This window comes from Poeciliopsis prolifica, unplaced genomic scaffold (assembly GCF_027474105.1).
Source record: "Poeciliopsis prolifica strain line A6 unplaced genomic scaffold, Auburn_PproV2 SCAFFOLD056, whole genome shotgun sequence".
Taxonomy (NCBI): domain Eukaryota; kingdom Metazoa; phylum Chordata; class Actinopteri; order Cyprinodontiformes; family Poeciliidae; genus Poeciliopsis; species Poeciliopsis prolifica.
Genome location: NW_026562431.1, coordinates 2,758,286 through 2,779,387, shown reverse-complemented (window position 1 = coordinate 2,779,387; position 21,102 = coordinate 2,758,286). Strand labels below are relative to the sequence as shown.

The window sequence follows — 21,102 nt, the reverse complement described above, 5'->3', positions numbered from 1 at the left end:
CAGCGCCGTGTCGTTGATATATGATATAGAAATATAAAACAAAATAGATTTCTAAGTCTTCATTATAGTATTTTTATAGTATTTAAATGTAAATTAGCTACCTACATTGCTAGTTCATATAATATATAGTTACAATACATAAAATACATACTTTTACTGCCAAAGTTTTAATTTATAGGTTTTATTTTGTATTATTTATACTTTTTGTTAAGACTCTTATTTTGAAGGTTTAAGGTAGGAAGTAGATAGAAGCGTCTGGTTACCAGGTTACCAGAGACGCTTGCGATATAACAGCATCGCGTTGGCAAGCAAATGAAGAAACATGATTTAAGTGTAAGAATTTACTGAATGACCTCATTTCTACCTCAAAAGGAAGGGTTAGCCAGCGAGGTATGTTTATATGTTTTATGTTATTTTTTATATCGATATTGTATTCTTGACACCATCTCACTAAGTTTACGTTGTGTTTTAGTTCGACGGTGGTGTTGGTGTCAGGGAAACTGAAGCTGTAATAAGAACAACTTTAAAGAGTTTCATTAAAGCTGACTTCACACCAGCAGTGCGACGAACTCTTAATTGCCAAAAAGAAGAAGAGGTGGAAGTGATACATACTTATATATAAGTTATTAATGACTTATTTTAACTGAGATGAGTCACTTTGAAAATATTTCAACTTCAAGACTAAAAAGGAACCAACTAAGTATTCAAATGCGGGCGGCGACAGAGAGTTTGCTTTCCGGTGAGCGACGCTGACACGCGAGTGGACGACATCAAGAGGAGAGGTCTGATGGTGGACGCTGGTGCGACGTCGCATATAATCACCGACATCGGGAAGTTTCGGAAGCTTGATGAAAGTTTCCAGGCCGAGACGCACTGCGTGGAATTGGCTGATGGATCCAGGTGTTTTGGTGTTGCCAAGGAAGGAGGAGACGCGTTAGGTCGACGTCTTGCAGTGCTGAGGAACAAATTGTACATCCCTTCATATCCGCAAGACATCTTCTCAGTGAAAGCTGCAACATCCAGCGGAGCAACGGTGATCTTCAAAGAAGAAAAGAACGTTCTTCTCAGAGACGATACCAAGGATGTCAGTCTTCATTCGTGGGGTGACTGTCAATATTTTGTTTTTTTGCCTGATACTCAGAATTCCCCTTCTGTAGCTGACGTTCAGTGTCATACGAAAACATGGGAATGGGAAAGTTGGCTGGCCATTGTTTTGTTCGCGATGAGAAGGATTCAGGGGAGGAGAGGAGTATAGTGTCATTTGAAGCTAAAGAACTGCTGTCATCTGAGTGAACTGCAGAAGAAGATGGAGCTGTTTCAATGACATCAACAAAAGGTTGAACTGCTTCTTCTTGAATCACCTTGACTGTTCCCAAGTCCACAAGGTCAGAAGTTGAGCTGAGGTTGAAGAAGTCATTACCAAAGTCTTTGTCCATATATTGCAGTCTGATGTTGGTCTTTAAACCAAAGGTATCCTTCACCTTGCTGAGAAGATCATCCAGAGAATCTGGTATGCCATTTGAAAGAGTCAGTTTTTCAGTGTTGCTCTCTCCTAGAATCACCTTCAGTCTTGCAGGTTTTGAACTTGCCATGGCAATCTGAAAAAAGGGCATAAAGATGGCTCCACTGGATGTAGAGGAGCAACAGCTCTAATCTCAGCCTCTCCGAGATGACTGAGCTTCTGACCCCATGTTGAGTGAGAGCTCATCAACCCTTTGGAGGAAATTAATTTCATCTCGTTCTTTGACCACCTATTATTCCTTTTACTTTAAAATGATGTTATTTATCGAAACTATTTTTGAATTAGTTTAGAGTATATGTTTTTCATATTATTGATACAATACAGCATATTAACTAATAACTTAACTTTTTTTTCTAAATTAGAAGCTTAGTGAAGCAAATATGGCTTACCTTCTATGGTCTGATGATGCTTGGCTCCAGGCCTGGAGAGTGGGAAAGAGAAATTAACTCAAAGTTCCTACAAACATGAATTGCTTATTTTGTTTTTTGCTTTTTTAAGAAAAATGATCTTAGGATTATTAGCGCAGTCAGGATATTATGCGTTTTATATCATGTCGTCAGTAAGCAGGCTGACAATTGGAACAAATGGCTTCCCTGACTGCAGCTCACGGTGACAAGTGACAAGCAGAGCGCAGTTGCGTCACATTAAATTAGTTTTGCGTATAACACTAACACCTCCGTAACTGTACGTTAAGATTACCCATAAAAAATCAACCTGTCCAGTAGTTCTTGTTATAAAATCTGGCCACCACTGCAGTGCATTAGCTGCTCCCACACTTTGACCCAGTCTAGCTTCCGACCGGAACACGCCAGCAGTTCTCGGTCCACCAGCACCAGCCCTGAACGTCTCCAGTCTAAATCACATTTCATGTTTTTCACTACATACCCGGCTTCCAGCTATTTAAGTTCTTTAGGGTCAAATAAAAAGTACACACTCAAAATAAACGTTCACTAACTAACAGAGCAGTTAAGTTCAAACATGCCGAATAGCGCGGCAAATTACAACTAGCAAATGTGTTCAAAGCAAATAACTGATGATACTTCGACGTTAAAAACAGTTAACTGTTTCAAATTAAAGGTAGAAAAAGTCATTAATATTTTTACACCGTTTAAATAATATTTTGCCATGATGTGTAGAATACTTACTGTTTTACAATCCGGTGGACAGTCGATGGTCAGAAGAAATGGCGGCTGCACAAGCGGTCGGTACAAGAAGGATCTGTCTCGGGCAAAGCTTGCGTAATGACGTCAGACGTAAAACTGCATTCAACTTAATTGGTTCACGTCAACTCAAAGTTAACCGTTTGTTTTAGATGAAATGTGTGTCTTTTAAGTTAATTGAACTCATGAAAGTAAGTTGACATAACTAAAGCCAAACAATTAAGTCAGGTTAATGTAAAAAAGGCCATAACATTAACTACAGCCCAAATACACTTTTTAGAGTGTGACCACTGCAGGAATTATGAACAGTCTTAAAATAAGCCGAAATAAATTTGACAACAATGTCAATATCACAGTCAAACTAAGAAGAAAAACGAACTCTGCCCAGATTTGAAAATATTTTACTTGGAATATAGAACCATAAATCCTTTTAATTTAAAAAAAAGACCGAAGCCAATTTATTTTTAAAGTGTCGTTCGTTCAATCAAATTGAAAAGCTTGCAGTCGTCCATCTTCAAACTGATTACATTACATTTTCTTATTAAGGGAGATTTATGTTTCCATAGAAAAATAATAATCCTGTTGTTGGAATTAATTGCAGAAATGTGTATTCCTAATGTATGTGCAGTGTAGGTAAATCTGGAAATACTTTCCATTTTGGTGAAAAATATTCTACGCAGAATAGATAAATCTCTGCTATTACAGGCCCAACCTTTCCTAGGGGGCAGTAGAGAGCAACGTGTGGACGCTGCAGCGAGCAGAACCGATACGAGTTTGTTTCCAGAGTCCAGTGATCAAATATCATCCTCCTTTACATACATGACTGTAAATAAAGACCCGGACTAAACATGATCTGTTGATCCTGCATATCGATGCTTGATCATTTAAGAAAGGATAACCTATCCTATCTTTAAGGTTTTTAGTGTTTTTTTAAGTTTTTACCTGAAAGACAAAGCAAATGGTTAGTGACCAAATGAGCGCAGAGGGTCTACATTCAAAGACTCTGTTCAGGCGGTCAATGACGCCAATCGGTGACGTTGATTCTGGGTTGGAGTTTTCCATTCAAGGAAAACGTGACCAGTGAACAGCTGAGCCAATCAGGAGCAGGCGACCGCCCACTGCTCATTAACTATAGCATTTGAATACTTAGTTGGTTCCTTTTTAGTCTTGAAGTTGAATTATTCAAAGCGACTCATCTCAGTTTAAAATAAGTCATTAATAACTTATACATTATATAAGTATGTATTTTATATGTGACCTTATGTGTGGAGAACCTTAAATTCTCCTTTTACCAAAATGGAAAGTATTCCACATTTTATTCATTTATTTTTATTGAACAATTTTTTTATGATGTTATTGTCTTAAAATGATGTGTGTCTTTAGCCTGTAGGATTTTATTACTTAAGTGCATGACACGTGATCCTGTAAATTGTTCAAAGTGTTTAATAATTAAAAGAAAAAAGCAACTAAGTATTCAATCTCTGTAGTTAATGAGCAGTGGGCGGTCACCTGCTTCTGATTGGCTCAGCTGGTCACTGGTGACGTCATCCTTAAATGGGATACGAATTCAAGTATCCTTCAATGTTAATGACGTCAGTGGGTGACGTCATTTACGTCACCCATTGACGTCATCGACCGCCTGAACAGAGTCTTTGAATGTAGGCCCTCTGCGCTCAATAACTTTTCCTCTCCATTGATTGGACCAGAAGCTCTCATCAGCCTCATCAGTGAGTTTCTTGTAAACTATGCAGTTCGCTTTAGCATTTTTACAAAAACATAAATATTGCCTTTCTTTTAATACCCATCTCTCCAACCCCTAACATTTAAAGGGAAGATTCAGAAAAAATGAGGAGAAGGAAACTGAACCTCTGGCGTTCAGGAAAAGGTCAAATGAAGCACCGACTCTCTTAAACTGAATCCAGAACAACTGACCTCCAACCAAATAACGAGATTATTAACATTGCCATTTGAGACAGCCTTATTTATTAATTCGGCCGATGTTTCTAAATGTTAGAAAACAAAAGACGACGCGCGACGTCCACTGCGTTGTCAGTAGACGAGGCCCAGTGCTTTGCGATCTCATTGAGATGTCTGTGATTTTCTTTGCGGGCATCTTCGTTATTCTTTTCCTTGAAGCCCTGAATTTTTCAATTCCAGCGCCGTGTCGTTGATATATGATATAGAAATATAAAAACAAAATAGATTTCTAAGTCTTCATTATATTTTTATAGTATTTAAATGTAAATTAGCTACCTACATTGCTAGTTCATATAATATATAGTTACAATACATAAAATACATACTTTTACTGCCAAAGTTTTAATTTATAGGTTTTATTTTGTATTATTTATACTTTTTGTTAAGACTCTTATTTTGAAGGTTTAAGGTAGGAAGTAGATGTAGAAGCGTCTGGTTACCAGGTTACCAGAGACGCTTGCGATATAACAGCATCGCGTTGGCAAGCAAATGAAGAAACATGATTTAAGTGTAAGAATTTACTGAATGACCTCATTTCTACCTCAAAAGGAAGGGTTAGCCAGCGAGGTATGTTTATATGTTTTATGTTATTTTTATATCGATATTGTATTCTTGACACCATCTCACTAAGTTTACGTTGTGTTTTAGTTCGACGGTGGTGTTGGTGTCAGGGAAACTGAAGCTGTAATAAGAACAACTTTAAAGAGTTTCATTAAAGCTGACTTCACACCAGCAGTGCGACGAACTCTTAATTGCCAAAAAGAAGAAGAGGTGGAAGTGATACATACTTATATATAAGTTATTAATGACTTATTTTAACTGAGATGAGTCACTTTGAAAATATTTCAACTTCAAGACAAAAAGGAACCAACTAAGTATTCAAATGCGGGGCGACAGAGAGTTTGCTTTCCGGGTGAGCGACGCTGACACGCGAGTGGACGACATCAAGAGGAGAGGTCTGATGGTGGACGCTGGTGCGACGTCGCATATAATCACCGACATCGGGAAGTTTCGGAAGCTTGATGAAAGTTTCCAGGCCGAGACGCACTGCGTGGAATTGGCTGATGGATCCAGGTGTTTTGGTGTTGCCAAGGAAGGAGGAGACGCGTTAGGTCGACGTCTTGCAGTGCTGAGGAACAAATTGTACATCCCTTCATATCCGCAAGACATCTTCTCAGTGAAAGCTGCAACATCCAGCGGAGCAACGGTGATCTTCAAGAAGAAAAGAACGTTCTTCTCAGAGACGATACCAAGTTCCCCATTCACGTAGGTAACACATTGTATTACTTCCAAACGACGGACAATGGATGTGGAGCTCAGTGTAAAAAATGTTATGACTTACAAGGTTGGCGTGAGATTCTTGGACATTGCAATTACAGAGATGTACTGAAGCTAGAAAATGTTGTTCATGGCATGGAAATTAAAGGGAGAGGTGAACCAATGCCATATCGTGAAGTCTGCACGAAAGGAAAATTTGTTCAAACTAACAAGGCCAGATGCAAGCTAAAGAACCACTAGCAATGGTCCACACAGATTTAGCAGGACCTATAGATCCAACGTCCAAAGATGGTCACAGATATGCATTGTGCTTCACAGATGATCATTCCTTAATCATACGTCACAGATTGACGTCAAAGACCTGTCGCCCTTCTGCGTATGGCAAGCCTTTTTGATATAAAGTCGGTTTCACTGCACTTACATTCCAGATATCTCAAATTGTTTTATGACCAGACGTTTTAGCAATTTAAGATATCTCTAATTAAAATTTGACTGGACAAAATACCTATTTGAGATAATTACATTCTAACCAGTCCAAATGACGTGAGATTTATTTGTGGCATTTACTGAAAATATAAAATTCTGCAGGCAACTATTCGGACAGCACAAAGGGGCTTTTACCTCATTCAGAATTCAGATATCTAAAATTGTAATTTTGACTGATAATTACGTTCAAGAATCTTAAATCGTAATTCCGGTTACGTGTCTCGTCAAATTACAGAACAAGTGACGTCATTTGAGATATCTTGCAAGGAATTTTGACCAGTCAAAATGTAATTGAAGATATCCTGAATTATTATTCTTACTAGTCAGAATGTAAATGCAGATATCTTAAATTATCATTCCGGAGTCAAAATGTAGTTTTGTCAAGTCAAAATGCATTTTTCGAAATCTAGAAAGTAATTACGGTTAATCAGAGGGAACGCAATTTATGTGAAAACGGCTTGCCATAGGACACTTGAAGCCCGCATCATACGTCACAGATTGACGTCATTAATCGACTGAACCAGAGCCTTTGAATGTAGGCCCTCAGTCATTGCGTCACGAATGATTTTCCTTTGCAGGGAACGTAGACAATACCCATCAAATACAAATTAGATGTAGCTATAGATAGATATCTAGATCGATATGCACGTCTTTCTGTCATCTGTCTGTCAAGAGATATGTGATCGATAGACGTGAATATCTATCAAGACATAGTTATCCACGTCAATCTATCGATGTGGATATCTATGTCTAGACATAGATATCCATATATCTATATATCTATAATCTAATTTGTAGAGACCCTGGAGGGAGAATCAGTCGCCGAAGACCCTGGAGGACCCGTCGCCGAGGACGCTGGAGGACCGAACGATGAGAAAATCGATGAGAAAACACACTGATAACAGAGGCCCATTGTGCAGAACATTTTATATCACGTTTAACTGTCTGGTCTATTCATGTAGGGGGGCATTTTAATTTCTGAGCCTGCACAGCTTATTATTAGCCTACCGGTTTACGCTAAAAACCTCATAGCGTAGTTTATAGTAGTCACTACCAATTGTGCAAGTTCTCCCACTTAAAAAGATGAGAGAGGCCTGTAATTGTCATCATAGATATTCCTCAACTATGAGACAAAAGAAGAAAAAAAATTCAGATTGTCTGCTTTTTGTTATTTTTGGTTTATTTTGATTTTTTCTTTTTTATAATTCCATTTGTTAGTGTTATTTTGAAACAATAATCCTGTGTATATCTTAGTCGTCTAATCATCCCTTTATGATGATGTCTGGTATCACACACAGATACTAGTAAGAGAAACTGCATCTCATGTTGGCGTATTAGGCAGGCTCCCATTGTGTCTGTTATGAATTGAAACTGTAACAAACTAGTTTAACTTACGAATAGATAAGTTGAGAAAACTTAGATTTCAAAGTTGAAGTTAAAGTTAGTCTATCTTTCTAAGTTCAAAAAGGAGGATAATGAGCACAAACAACCATATCAAGAATAATGAACAGACTGTTTAATACAAATTAAAGAGAATATTATAGTACAATTTTTGTTTCAACATAAAGTGTCCACCCTTGTTTTAACAGGTAGTGTAGTTTCTTTTAGTTCAGATTCCTTATTGTTCAGTTTCCTTCTTTTAGAAGCTTTTTAGTTCAGTAATTGCAATTTAGGTCAGTCAGTCAAGTCTTTGTTAAATGGCCATGTGTTTCTTTGGATCCAAAATCTTATCCAGTGCAAAGTAGGCAGCGGATCCAGCAGTCCCAGGTCTTGGTTGAAACCTGGAGCTCAGCAATCCAATCCAGGCCTGCGATGCTGTGCAGCTGGACAACCTTCCAACTTGAATGTGGTTCTAAAAAAAAAACTAACCTGCGTATATATATGTGGTGGGACCGGTGTGGTTCAATAGAACTATTTTTTAAGACAAAATTGTAATAATTTATCCCCAAAAAGTTATCTTCAAGGCACACAGGCCGCTACATATGAGGCTTGAGACAATCTCACTAATTTCAATAATTTTATTTATTACATCAGTTCATGCTAATCAATAAAATACATTAAGTTAAAACCACTCACATTAAATAAATAACAGTGACGGCTCAAGTCAAGGGTGGCAATGCAGTTCAGGGTAGTGACCTAAATAAAAGAAACACAGCAAACAAAAACAAAACTAAAGAAAATTGTGCAACAAATCAAAAGAGTACCACCACCCGGAAAGTCCACCCAACACCACAAACTGGCCTTTCCTATCAAGATAAAAGACATTCAAATTACATGAGTCATTTCATAATTGTCGTTCAGTCAACAATCAGCAGCAATTGTCAATTAAGAATCCGTCCTGGGATGCCACGCCACAGATGCCACTCAAGAGCGGCAGCAGAGTCCGTCCAAGCTGGTCGCCAGTCCGAACCAGCCAAGCTGGACAAGGGGCAGGAGTCAGGTTCACGCTGACCACGACGGCTGGCAGAAAGCCAGCAATCAGAGCGACAAATGGACTGCCGACGGACAACCAAAATAACAGCTGACATCAACCAGGAACCACAGGGCAACAGGCAAACAGCCGGCCAAGGACAAACAGCAGCGTCTATAGCAAACATAAGTGTTAAACATCAAATCTAAAAGCATGCAGGTAATGAGCTTTTCACTTACCACAAGCTCTATGTGTAGTGCCTCTGGCTGGGAGGAGGATCAGGCAGTTTACACAGGCCACCTAGGTGTACAATTAAAGCTAAGCGAAGGCTAGGCTAACAACAACAAGTATAGGAGAGGCCTCTTACCAGAAGAAGGAGCGATCAGCATGTATCAGTCAAGCACACCTTAGTGTCAGACTGGCGCTGCACAGCAACAGAGGTCTAAACCGGAAACACATGTTGACCAGGTGAGGGAGGGCCCCTTATATACAAACAGCGCCACCACCAATTAAATGCCAGCACTTGTGTGGTGCGTTCAAAACCTCCAGGGCATACTGCCACATTCAGATCTCAATTAACTATTAAAATCCAAAAGTATACAGGAAGCAATAAATTCCATTTATCGTAAAAATAACATTCAACTAATGGCAAGTTTGCAAAACAAACATCGCACTCTTTGCGACCCATTATAAGTTTGTACATAACAAAAATGCGATACAGTGAAAATCATTTTAATCTCACGTTTCTCCGATTGTTTTTTTTTATGTTTCTCTTTTCTTCCTGGTCGGAACATATGAACAGTAATGCCTGTGACGCCAGTTAGCATTATCTTAACTTCGGTTGCAAAAATAGATTACAACACTCACGAGAGAAAATCACGGTAAAAATGTTTTTTTACTGCCAGGGATCAGGTCACAAATCTTCTTTTCTGTTAACCGTTACCGGAATTTATCAGAATTTATCTTTTAGCGTGCAATAATTCAGCACAACGTGCTACAGCCAGCTACAATTTTTCTTCTTCTTCTAATTTTTCTGCTGTCTAAACCAGAATATAACTCACAAGCCACCTGCTGGCGGTTTCTGGTATCAAACATCAACATCCTGACGAGTAAAATGACATTACTGATATCTTGAATTGCATTCTGTCTAGTCAAAGCGTCACTGATTTACGTGGCAATTTGAAAGTTTAATAAAACAATGAAAAATAAAAAAAACGAAAAAAGATGTTTAAAAAATGCACACTTTCATGTTGAAAATGGAATTGACAAAGCAGTTTTAGCTTTTCAAAGTTGTTTTTAAGTGCATTCAGTTCGTCAGAAATGAATAAACAGGACATTTTTTTGCAGACATCATTAGCAGTCTTATAGTTTATAAAGTTTTGCGTTCTCCGCATGTCCATTATTGCCGAGCTCTTTCTAATTTGGCATTTATGGACAATTTTGTGCAGGAAACATAAAAGGCAACAGTTTGGCAGCACAAAGGGGCTTCAACGCCATTCTTAATTCGGATATCTGAAATTGTAATTTTGACTATTGATAATTACGTTCAAGATATCTCAAATCGTAATTCCGGATACGTGTCTCGTCAAATTACAAACCCGTGACGTCATTGAGATATCTTGAAAGAAATTTTGACTAATCAAAATGTAATTGAAGATATCTTGAATTATTATCTTACTAGTCAGAATGTAATGCAGATATCTTAAATCACCATTCCGGATAGTCAAAATGTAGTTTTGTCTAGTCAAAAAGCATTTTCAGATATCTGGAACGTAATTACGGATAGTCAGACGAAACCGAATTTATGTTAAAACGGCTTGCCATATGCAGAAGGGCGACAGGTCTTTGACGTCAATCTGTGACGTATGATTAAGGAATGATCGTCTGTGAAGGACAATGCATATCTGTGACCATCTTTGGACATTGGATCTATAGGACCTGCTAAATCTGTGTGGACCATTGCTAGTGGTTCTTTAGCTCTTGCATCTGGCTCCTTGTAGTTTGAACAAATTTTCCTTTCGTGCAGACTTCACGATATGGCATTGGTTCACCTCTTCCTTTAATTTCCATGCCATGAACAACATTTTCTAGCTTCAGTACATCTCTGTAATTGCAATGTCCAAGAATCTCATGCCAACCTTGTAAGTCATAACATTTTTTACACTGAGCTTCACATCCATTGTCCGTCGTTTGGAAGTAATACAATGTGTTACCTACGTGAATGGGGAACTTGGTATCGTCTCTGAGAAGAACGTTCTTTTCTTCTTTGAAGATCACCGTTGCTCCGCTGGATGTTGCAGCTTTCACTGAGAAGATGTCTTGCGGATATGAAGGGATGTACAATTTGTTCCTCAGCACTGTTTTAAGACGTCGACCTAACGCGTCTCCTCGTTTCTTGGCAACAAAACACCTGGATCCATCAGCCAATTCCACGCAGTGCGTCTCGCCTGGAAACTTTCATCAAGCTTCCGAAACTTCCCGATCGGTGATTATATGCGACGTCGCACCAGCGTCCACCATCAGACCTCTCCCTCTTGATGTCGTCCACTGGCGTGTCAGCGTCGCTCACCCGGAAAGCAAACTCTCTGTCGCCGCCCGCATTTGAATACTTAGTTGGTTCCTTTTTAGTCTTGAAGTTGAAATATTTTCAAAGTGACTCATCTCAGTTAAAATAAGTCATTAATAACTTATACATTATATAAGTATGTATTTTATATGTGACCTTATGTGTGGAGAACCTTAAATTCTCCTTTTACCAAAATGGAAAGTATTCCACATTTTATTCATTTATTTTTTATTGAACAATTTTTTTATGATGTTATTGTCTTAAAATGATGTGTGTGTCTTTAGCCTGTAAGATTTTATTACTTAAGTGCATGACACGTGATCTTGTAAAATTGTTCAAAGTGTTTAATAATTAAAAAGAAAAAAAAGCGACTAAGTATTCAAACGCTGTAGTTAATGAGCAGTAGGCGGACACCTGCTTCTGATTGGCTCAGCTGGTCACTGGTGACGTCATCCTTAAATGGGATACTCATTCAAGGATCCTTGAATGGAAAACTCCAACCCAGAATCAACGTCACCGATTGGCGTCATGACCGCCTGAAAAGAGTCTTTGAATGTAGACCCTCTGCGCTCATTTGGTCACTAACCATTTGCTTTGTCTTTCAGGTAAAAACTTAAAAAACACTAAAAACCTTAAAGATAGGATAGGTTATCCTTTCTTAAATGATCAAGCATCGATATGCAGGATCAACAGATCATGTTTAGTCCGGGTCTTTATTTACAGTCATGTATGTAAAGGAGGATGATATTTTGATCACTGGACTCTGGAAACAAACTGGTATCGGTTCTGCTCGCTGCGGCGTCCACACGTTGCTCTCTACTGCTCCCTAGGAAAGGTTGGGCCTGTAATAGCAGAGATTTATCTATTCTGACATCAAGGCGGTCAGTGTCATGTGATTCTGGTCACATGACACATGGTGGGCTGGGAAATAAGCTTCCATATCTTTGTATGGAAGCTTATGGGAACTATAACTTATGGTACATATATATAGAGATATAGATCTATATATATAGAGCTATCTAGATATATCTAGATAGATATATCGATTTTAATGACACACATTTCTGAAGTTATCCCCCACTCCAAAGAAAATAACATTTCATCAGCATGGAGCTAAAAGTTGTGTTCTTATAGAGCTTCATAAAGTCCAAAAAGTTTTAAATTGCTGTAAAAGCCTGTTGTCTTTTGTTTGCTTTTAAATTTGTCTGAATTTGTTGCTGCCCTGAGCAACTTTACTGAGCAACACCCTCCCCCCCCTCACAAATAACAAAAAGAAATTGTGGATCCTTTCCTGATGAATGAGCACATAGGTAAAACTACCCACAGTTTGACAATATGGGTGGTATGATTGAACCTTTTGCTGTGTTTACCGTGATGTGTAGTCCTTGCGTCGTTTTACCCATAGTGAAAAGTTTCATATGGTGTCTGGCGTAGGGAGTCGTTCCCCATTTCGGCGTCCAGATGTATCCCTCATCTGCTACGAGTGCAGACCAGGACATGATCCTAACCTCATTCCTCATGTACCACTTCCTTTTTTTTTTTAGTTCTGTCCATTTTCCTTGGTGTTCAAGGCTGACCAGGAATCATGAGGCCAACTGAAGAATCAGGGGGCACACACACCTGAATGCCCCCTTTTGCCCCAACAGTTTGGGCAGCACAAAGTTGTGCTGCCCACATCATTTTAAGACAATAACATCATAAAAAAATTGCTCAATAAAAATAAATGAATAAAATGTGGAATACTTTCCATTTTGGTAAAGGACAATTTAAGGTTCTCCACACATAAGGTCACATATAAAATTCATATTTATATAATGTATAAGTTATTAATGACTTATTTTAACTGAGATGAGTCACTTTGAAAATATTTCAACTTCAAGACTAAAAGGAACCAACTAAGTATTCAAATGCTATAGTTAATGAGCAGTGGGCGGTCGCCTGCTCCTGATTGGCTCAGCTCTTCACTGGTCACGTTTTTCCTTGAATGGAAAACTCCAACCCAGAATCAACGTCACCGATTGGCGTCATTGACCGCCTGAACAGAGTCTTTGAATGTAGACCCTCTGCGCTCATTTGGTCACTAACCATTTGCTTTGTCTTTCAGGTAAAAACTTAAAAAAACACTAAAAACCTTAAAGATAGGATAGGTTATCCTTTCTTAAATGATCAAGCATCGATATGCAGGATCAACAGATCATGTTTAGTCCGGGTCTTTATTTACAGTCAGTATGTAAAGGAGGATGATATTTGATCCCTTGACTCTGGTTCTGATCCGCTGCTCCCTAAACAACCGGACACTTTTTATATACTTTTTCTTCTTCCTCCCAGCATCTAAACGTTGCTTTCTACTGCAGTATTTTTCAACCTTTTTTGAGCCTAGGTACATTGTTTTCATTGAAAGAATCAAGAGGCACACCACCAGCCAAAATCTAAACAAATGAAAGTGTCTTGAATAGGAATTTGTATCATATTTTATATTAGATATTTCAAATTGCATTTAACATGTCTACTTCAAAAGTGCGCCTGATCAGTGGCACAACAATTTAAATTTAAGACCACATTGTTCACACGACTAATTCTGACCAGAATATAGAAAATAATTCCTTTTCTGAGAGAAGCAATAATTTTGGAAAAGAAAAGCTCACGGTATTTGCCTTCCGTTGATATCCACTGTAAAAAATATCCGTAGATTTTACAGTTAAAGAAAGTAAAAAACGAAAATTTAATACCGTAAATTGGAAATCAGTTTAATGCTGTTTATTTAACAGGTAATTACCGTAAATAAGATAATTAAGAAAATATGTAAATTTTACAGTTTTTTTCCATAAAATTTACATTGCACTGCTGTAAAATAAAATCTGGTAATACTTTTAACAGTAAAATTCCGTAATTTTTCTAGTAGTACATACTGTAGTTTTTCAATTTTCTTTTGTAAATAATACAGTTAGTATCTGTTAAAAATGCATACTGTTGTGACAATTACAGAAACATACTGTAATTTTTTCTAGCAATGTATACCGTACTTTTTGCATTCAATAATTATAAAGTATACAGTTCAAAACTGTTCAATATGCATACTGCTGTGGAAATTACAAAAATATACTAATATTTTTCTAGCTGTGTATTTTGTAATTTTTACTTTTAAGTAATCTAAAGTATACAGTTCTAAACTGTCAATATGCATACTGTTGTGGAAATAAAAAAAATGTAGTAGTGCTGTAACCTTTGCATTTAATTCTCCTGATTAATACGTTGGTAACTGGTAAATGGGCATGCTTTTGTGGCAATTACAGAAATACGCTGCAAAGATTTGAAGAGTCAATGCTGTAATTTTGGGGTTTTATTCTCATAAATTTACATATGCTCATGGGGATAACAGAAATATGCTGCACATTTCTTGCATACCTTCTCTTAAGAAATTATGCCTTTAACTGTAAAGAGTATTGGTTATGGGAAAATATACAGACCCTTTCTAAAAATTTTAATAATCAAAAATCTATTTAATAATTCCATTCAAAAAGTTTAACTTTTCATGGAGTCAGTCTTAGTTCATGGGCCAACAGGGCCCCCTGCACCTGGTCCGCGCGGACAGGCGCAGTGTTGCTCTGGCGGTACTTTGGAAGCGGTCGATTTGAACGGACCAATCAGCGCGCTGCATTTGAGGACCGTCGCACTCGGTGATTGGCGTTTTTGTCCAACTTCCGCTCAGATTGTGCAGAGACTTCATCATCCAACCTTCTCCATCTGATCGGCTCTCGTTCTCAGGTAAGGAAATATTGCGGAAAATTTCAGAAAACAAATAGTTTGCATTGCTTTCGGTTGGTTGAAAAGACATTTCAGGGGAACGAAGGAAAAAAAAAACGTTGTTGAAAGTTAGCCTCTCTACAAAGATATTGCTAACATCGGTTTTGTATCGCCATTGCTGTAAGCTATCCATCGAAGTAATATATTAAAGATGTATTCATGCAACCTGTGTGCAGAACCAGTTAAATCTGTTAAAGCCTTTGTTCTCCATTGCAAACTGCATCGCAACGAACCGAGGCGTAAGTTCAAGTGTGTTGCGGCCGGTTGCAAGCAGGTGTGTTCTGGTTATGCAGCATTAAAATATCGTCATCATAATAGCATGCCAACAGTTGCTCTGGACACAAGTGTAACGAAATTAAAATGCACAGTTCCACTTTGTAAATGGCAGTGTGAAGGGATAAAAATTTTGGTTGTTCACTTGAAGGAGCATATAGTAGAGGGGCGTCAAGTAACTTGCCCTGTGAAAGAGTGCACCTCTGTGTTTCGTGTAAAATCTTCCTTTACCTCTCACATCTCCAGGAAACATAAAAATTATTTTGAAAATGTGATTTGTCAAACAAGTAATGAAGATACTCAGAGTGCTTCAAGTGCTACCAAAAAAAGATTCCAGTGTGCATTATCATCTTACATAATAGATGGGAATCGGTTTGTACCATTAAAGAATAGTGTTTTGGCAGTGTAAAGGCTTGCTTTCACACTTTTATTAATGGTTCAGAGATCAACCTTTTTTAGTTTTCTGTATTTCAACAGATATGATGGATACACAAAAGGACATTCGTGATGCCATTCGAGCAGTGCTTCCTGGTCTTTCTCAGGAGGTTTTGGCTGCTTTAGAGGATGTGTTGGAAAAAAACTGGCACTACAACCGCAGATGATTTCCAGTATATCACCGAAGGAGACAAATTGCCTGTGCTGAAGCCCATACAGGCCAGAAGACTGGTTGCTGCATGGGCCCAAAATAGTATTTTGAGATAAAGTCTTGTGTAACTTTTGCACATTGTAAAAGATGAAAAATTGTACAGTAAAAAGTACATGTACTTGTGTATATTTATGTATAACTTAATTTGATATGACCAGTTGATAAGATATTTCAAGATAATAGCAGTTTTGACACTTAAGCATATTGTGTATATCTTTTTGATAAACATTCTTTTTTTCTTTACCAAAAAAGTTTAGACTTAATGTTTTTCAATTTATGCGTTGTACCTTTCCAGACTCAATGGCTTCAACTTCAGGCAGGGCATCCTCCTCTCCACAGTCCGTTCAATCCTCTCAACCTGCAGCCTCACTTTCACAACCATCATCTGCTGATACTTCATCGCCTTCCCTGAGCTGCTCCCCAGTTTTGCCAACCTGGGTTGACAGTTGTCAGATACCGTGGCAGAAGCTTCCAGAAGAGCTGATACAGACTTTGGAACGACAGAAAAGGCCAAGTGCACGACTTCGAAGACAAATGGTGAAGATTATTGTCTCTGAAATGATGCTGATTTGCAAGAATCCTACCAAACGCGACACTACTGAAATAGCAGAAAGATGGTGAGCAGGTCCAAAGTCACTTAAGGACATCATTGATGGTGATGTTATTGGACTTGGTTATCATTCCTGGTAAAACAACTCCAGGCAAGAATTGAAAATGTCAAACGACAAGACACACCAAAGATAACTAAACGCAAGGCGGAATCAGATAATGACACTGATGAGATACCTGCTGAGCAGAAAGCCAGTGTTCAAGACACGTATGGCTGTGTCAACTGGGCGCCAAAGTTTTTGCCCCTTTCTGAGACAGTAGAGAGTCAGCTTAAGAAAAAATAAGACATGAAAAAGATGTTCAAAGACAAAAAATATGCTGCAGAAGATGTGAAAGAACTTATCAGTCCACCTATTACACGCAACGAAAGGACATCAATAAAGGTACAAGCATCCTGACGCTATGCCAAGAAAGGCCTTTTTTGTTCCATGAAACTGGCATGGAAGAACACTTCCAGCAACTTACTGGCATCAGTCTGACGGAAGCCTTCTTCACCAATCTGGACAAAAAGGCGGAGAGCATCCTCAACTCTCTCTTCAAGTTAGCAAGTGAAAAAGGTCAATCCAGTGGTTGTACAGAGATGATTCTTCTTCTACTTGCTTTTTTTGGTGAGAAGGAAGAGCAAATGTTCCACTATGTTGAGAAGACCAGCCTTGCTGAAGAGGTTGAGATGGAGGATGTGCCAGCAACACCCTGCCTTATTGTGTGTGGTATGTATGAACCAAGTTGACAAAGTAGTTGAATGGTTCACACAGGGGTTTTTGTGATATATATTTGTTCATGTTTTTTATTCAAAGGTCCTCTTGCTTCACTGCGGACTGCTTCATGTTGAGTATTGATCAGAAGATTATCAATGACCACATCACTGCCTTCTCCTGTGCCATCTGCCTGATGTTTGGCAGTTACTACTGTTTTAATATACACTACCTAGGGACTGCGGTCAACACTGGAGTTCCTCCAGAGGTAATTCTTATACTTACACAGTGTCTATATTACCAGCAAGATGAAGTTTTCACATTATAGATCAGAATGTTACTAGTTACTGAAATATAATAAATACAAAAGACAATTGAAATGGAGGGTAAAAAACTGCTAAATCTAAATATTCATGATAGAAATAATGCCAGTAGAAACTACGAAAATGTTTTATCATTTCTTTGCAGTGTTTAAATTGTATATTTTTTATGGCCATGGACACAGAAGAGTTCTTCAGTCTGTTGTGAAGCAGAATAGGCACAAAAGCCTGTCACTAAATATCCCTCTGGCTCTGCCACTGAATCCAGCCACCACAAAGCTGGATCTCGTGATATCTTTCTCTTAAGTCATTTATAAACATAACATTAAATGCAATAAAATTTCTTTTCTTCAAGGTGTTTATTTTCAATTAATCCAGAGAGAGGAACAAAAGTTGAGCATAGCAAGAGGAGGAAGATCTTTGCGGTCAACCCAAGAGTCCTCACACTCATCGCTGACCTTGCAGACCATGAGTGGACTTAGACCATACTTTGAGAGTCATGTGATATGATGTGTAATGTTGTTATGTTGCTGTATGTTGAAAACTGCATTTTATTGGTATTTAAGGTTTACACTGTAAGATTTCAAAATTTTCATCTTCATGTTAAATGTTGCAAATTTATGTTAGACATTTTTTTCTATATGTAATAGCAGATGACAATGAAACCGATTTTATGCTGCACCACTGTCAAGGCTTAATGAATATGTGGTGATTTACAAGTTACAAGTCAAAAAACCTGACAAACGTGAACAGTTCTATACCTATTTCAGAAAGGTTACAGTGGTGGCCAGCACATTTGTTAGAAAGTTCTTATTTCTGTGTATGTGCCATTCATATGGATTATTCATTTGAAACACTGCACCAGGATTGAAGTGATAATGTTGTGTCATATCTCTTCAAACTTTTGCACTAATGTAAGTGCTTGCTGCTTTTTGGAAGATGTGTTACAAGTTCTTTGTAATCAGTGTGCACAGAGTTGTGAGAAGTTTGTACAGCCCAAAAAGTTTTTATTAAATGGAAAAAATACAATAAAGTTTGGTTTTTGGATATTTTATGTAAAATTTGCTTATACATTTCCATGTTTTTACCATTAGACTACACTGGTAACACATTATTTAGCTGATATAATCGATTTGATAATTTACAAAGTAAATTTGCACTTTTTAATTTCACAATTTGCATTGTAAAAAAAAAAAAGTTTCATTTTTACGGTAAAATACTGGCAGCTGTGGTTGCCAGAATTTAACCGTAAAAATTACAGTCAGCTAATTTTTACAATTGCTGATTCTACAGTAAAAATGGTGTTTTATTTAACCTTTTACTGTAAAAATGACAGTTTTACCATTAAATTGATCAAGTTTTATCCTAAAATTTACATTAAATCAATATTACAAATACACTGAATTCCTGTATAATTACAGGGTTTTGTCTGTAATTTAAAAAAGTATACCTTAAAAAAAGTATACTTTTTACATTACAGACAAAACCCTGTAATTATACAGGACAGTTTTTTTTTTTTACAGTGTACTAAGTTTGTCATCTGGTCTGAATTTAGCTTTTTCTTTTCAAAAACTTTTCCATCACTGTCATCACAGTCTTGCTTGGTACAATGCTCTCACCGCTTCCTGTCACATTCATGCATCACTAATTCTCTTGTTTTAACGTACAGTGCTGTGTACCTACTGCCATCCTGTCATCAGGAAATTACATGATGACGCCGCTAGTCACTATACAACACAGACTCTCGGAAATGGCATATTATTTGCAGTCAATTTGTTTTCAAAAAATCGTTTTAGACCAATTTAGTGAAATTGAATAATTTCCACGGGACACTAGTTGAAAAACACTGTTCTACTGCAACGTGTAGATATGTATAAATATATATATTGAAAACATCATAGTAATTTTTTTTATCCAGTCTTTGAATGTAGGTTATCTCCGATAATTTAGTCACTTTCTGTTTTCTTTCTCGTATCCATATTTGTATTTGCAATAAACTAAATATTCTACTATCGTATCTAATGCAGTTTATTAAATTGACCACTGCAGGAATTATGAACAGTCTTAAAATAAGCCGAAATAAATTTGACAACAATGTCAATGTCACAGTCAATCTAAGAAGAAAACGAACTCTGCCCAGATTTGAAAATATTTTACTTGGAATATAGAACCATAAATCCTTTTAATTTAAAAAAAGACCGAAGCCAATTGATTTTTAAAGTATCGTTCGTTCAATCAAATTGAAAAGCTTGCAGTCGTCCATCTTCAAACTGATTACATTATTTTCTTATTAAGTGAGATTTATGTTTCCATAGAAAAATAATAATCCTGTTGTTGGAATTAATTGCAGAAATGTGTATTCCTAATGTATGTGCAGTGTAGGTAAATCTGGAAATACTTTCTATTTTGGTGAAAAATATTCTACGCAGAATAGATAAATCTGCTATTACAGGCCCAACCTTTCCTAGGGGGCAGTAGAGAGCAACGTGTGGACGCTGCAGCGAGCAGAACCGATACGAGTTTGTTTCCAGTGTCCAGTGATCAAATATCATCCTCCTTTACATACATGACTGTAAATAAAGACCCGGACTAAACATGATCTGTTGATCCTGCATATCGATGCTTGATCATTTAAGAAAGGATAACCTATCCTATCTTTAAGGTTTTTAGTGTTTTTTTAAGTTTTTACCTGAAAGACAAAGCAAATGGTTAGTGACCAAATGAGCGCAGAGGGTCTACATTCAAAGACTCTGTTCAGGCGGTCAATGACGCCAATCGGTGACGTTGATTCTGGGTTGGAGTTTTCCATTCAAGGAAAACGTGACCAGTGAACAGCTGAGCCAATCAGGAGCAGGCGACCGCCCACTGCTCATTAACTATAGCATTTGAATACTTAGTTGGTTCCTTTTTAGTCTTGAAGTTGAAATATTTTCAAAGTGACTCATCTCAGTTAATATAAGTTCTTCACAGCGTCTTCATCACATAAATATGTATTTTATATGTGACCTTATGTGTGGAGAACCTTAAATTCTCCTTTTACCAAAATGGAAAGTATTCCACATTTTATTCATTTATTTTTATTGAACAATTTTGTTATGATGTTATTGTCTTAAAATGATGTGTGTCTTTAGCCTGTAAGATTTTATTACTTAAGTGCATGACACGTGATCTTGTAAAAAATGGTTCAAAGTGTTTAATAATTAAAAAGAAAAAATGGTGGTGTTGGTGGTGGACTTTCCGGGTGGTGGTGCTCTTTTGATTTGTTGCACAATTTTCTTTAGTTTTGTGGTTTTGTTTGCTGTGTTTCTTTTATTTAGGTCACTACCCTGAACTGCACTGCCACCCTTGACTTGAGC

General features: G+C 37.5%; 1 long non-coding RNA gene and 1 pseudogene across 1 annotated transcript; one reads left to right on the top strand and one right to left on the bottom strand.

Moving 5' to 3' along the window:
• Positions 1–1,135: 1,135 nt before the first annotated feature.
• On the bottom strand, positions 1,136–2,727 carry LOC129379273 (uncharacterized). The gene is made up of 3 exons (XR_008608157.1): positions 2,668–2,727; positions 1,912–1,943; positions 1,136–1,598 (listed from the first exon to the last, which is right to left on the bottom strand). It is a non-coding gene; the product is annotated as an uncharacterized LOC129379273 (long non-coding RNA).
• A 13,695-nt stretch (positions 2,728–16,422) lies between these two features.
• On the top strand, positions 16,423–18,320 carry LOC129379189 (uncharacterized; annotated as a pseudogene).
• The last annotated feature ends 2,782 nt before the right edge of the window (positions 18,321–21,102 follow it).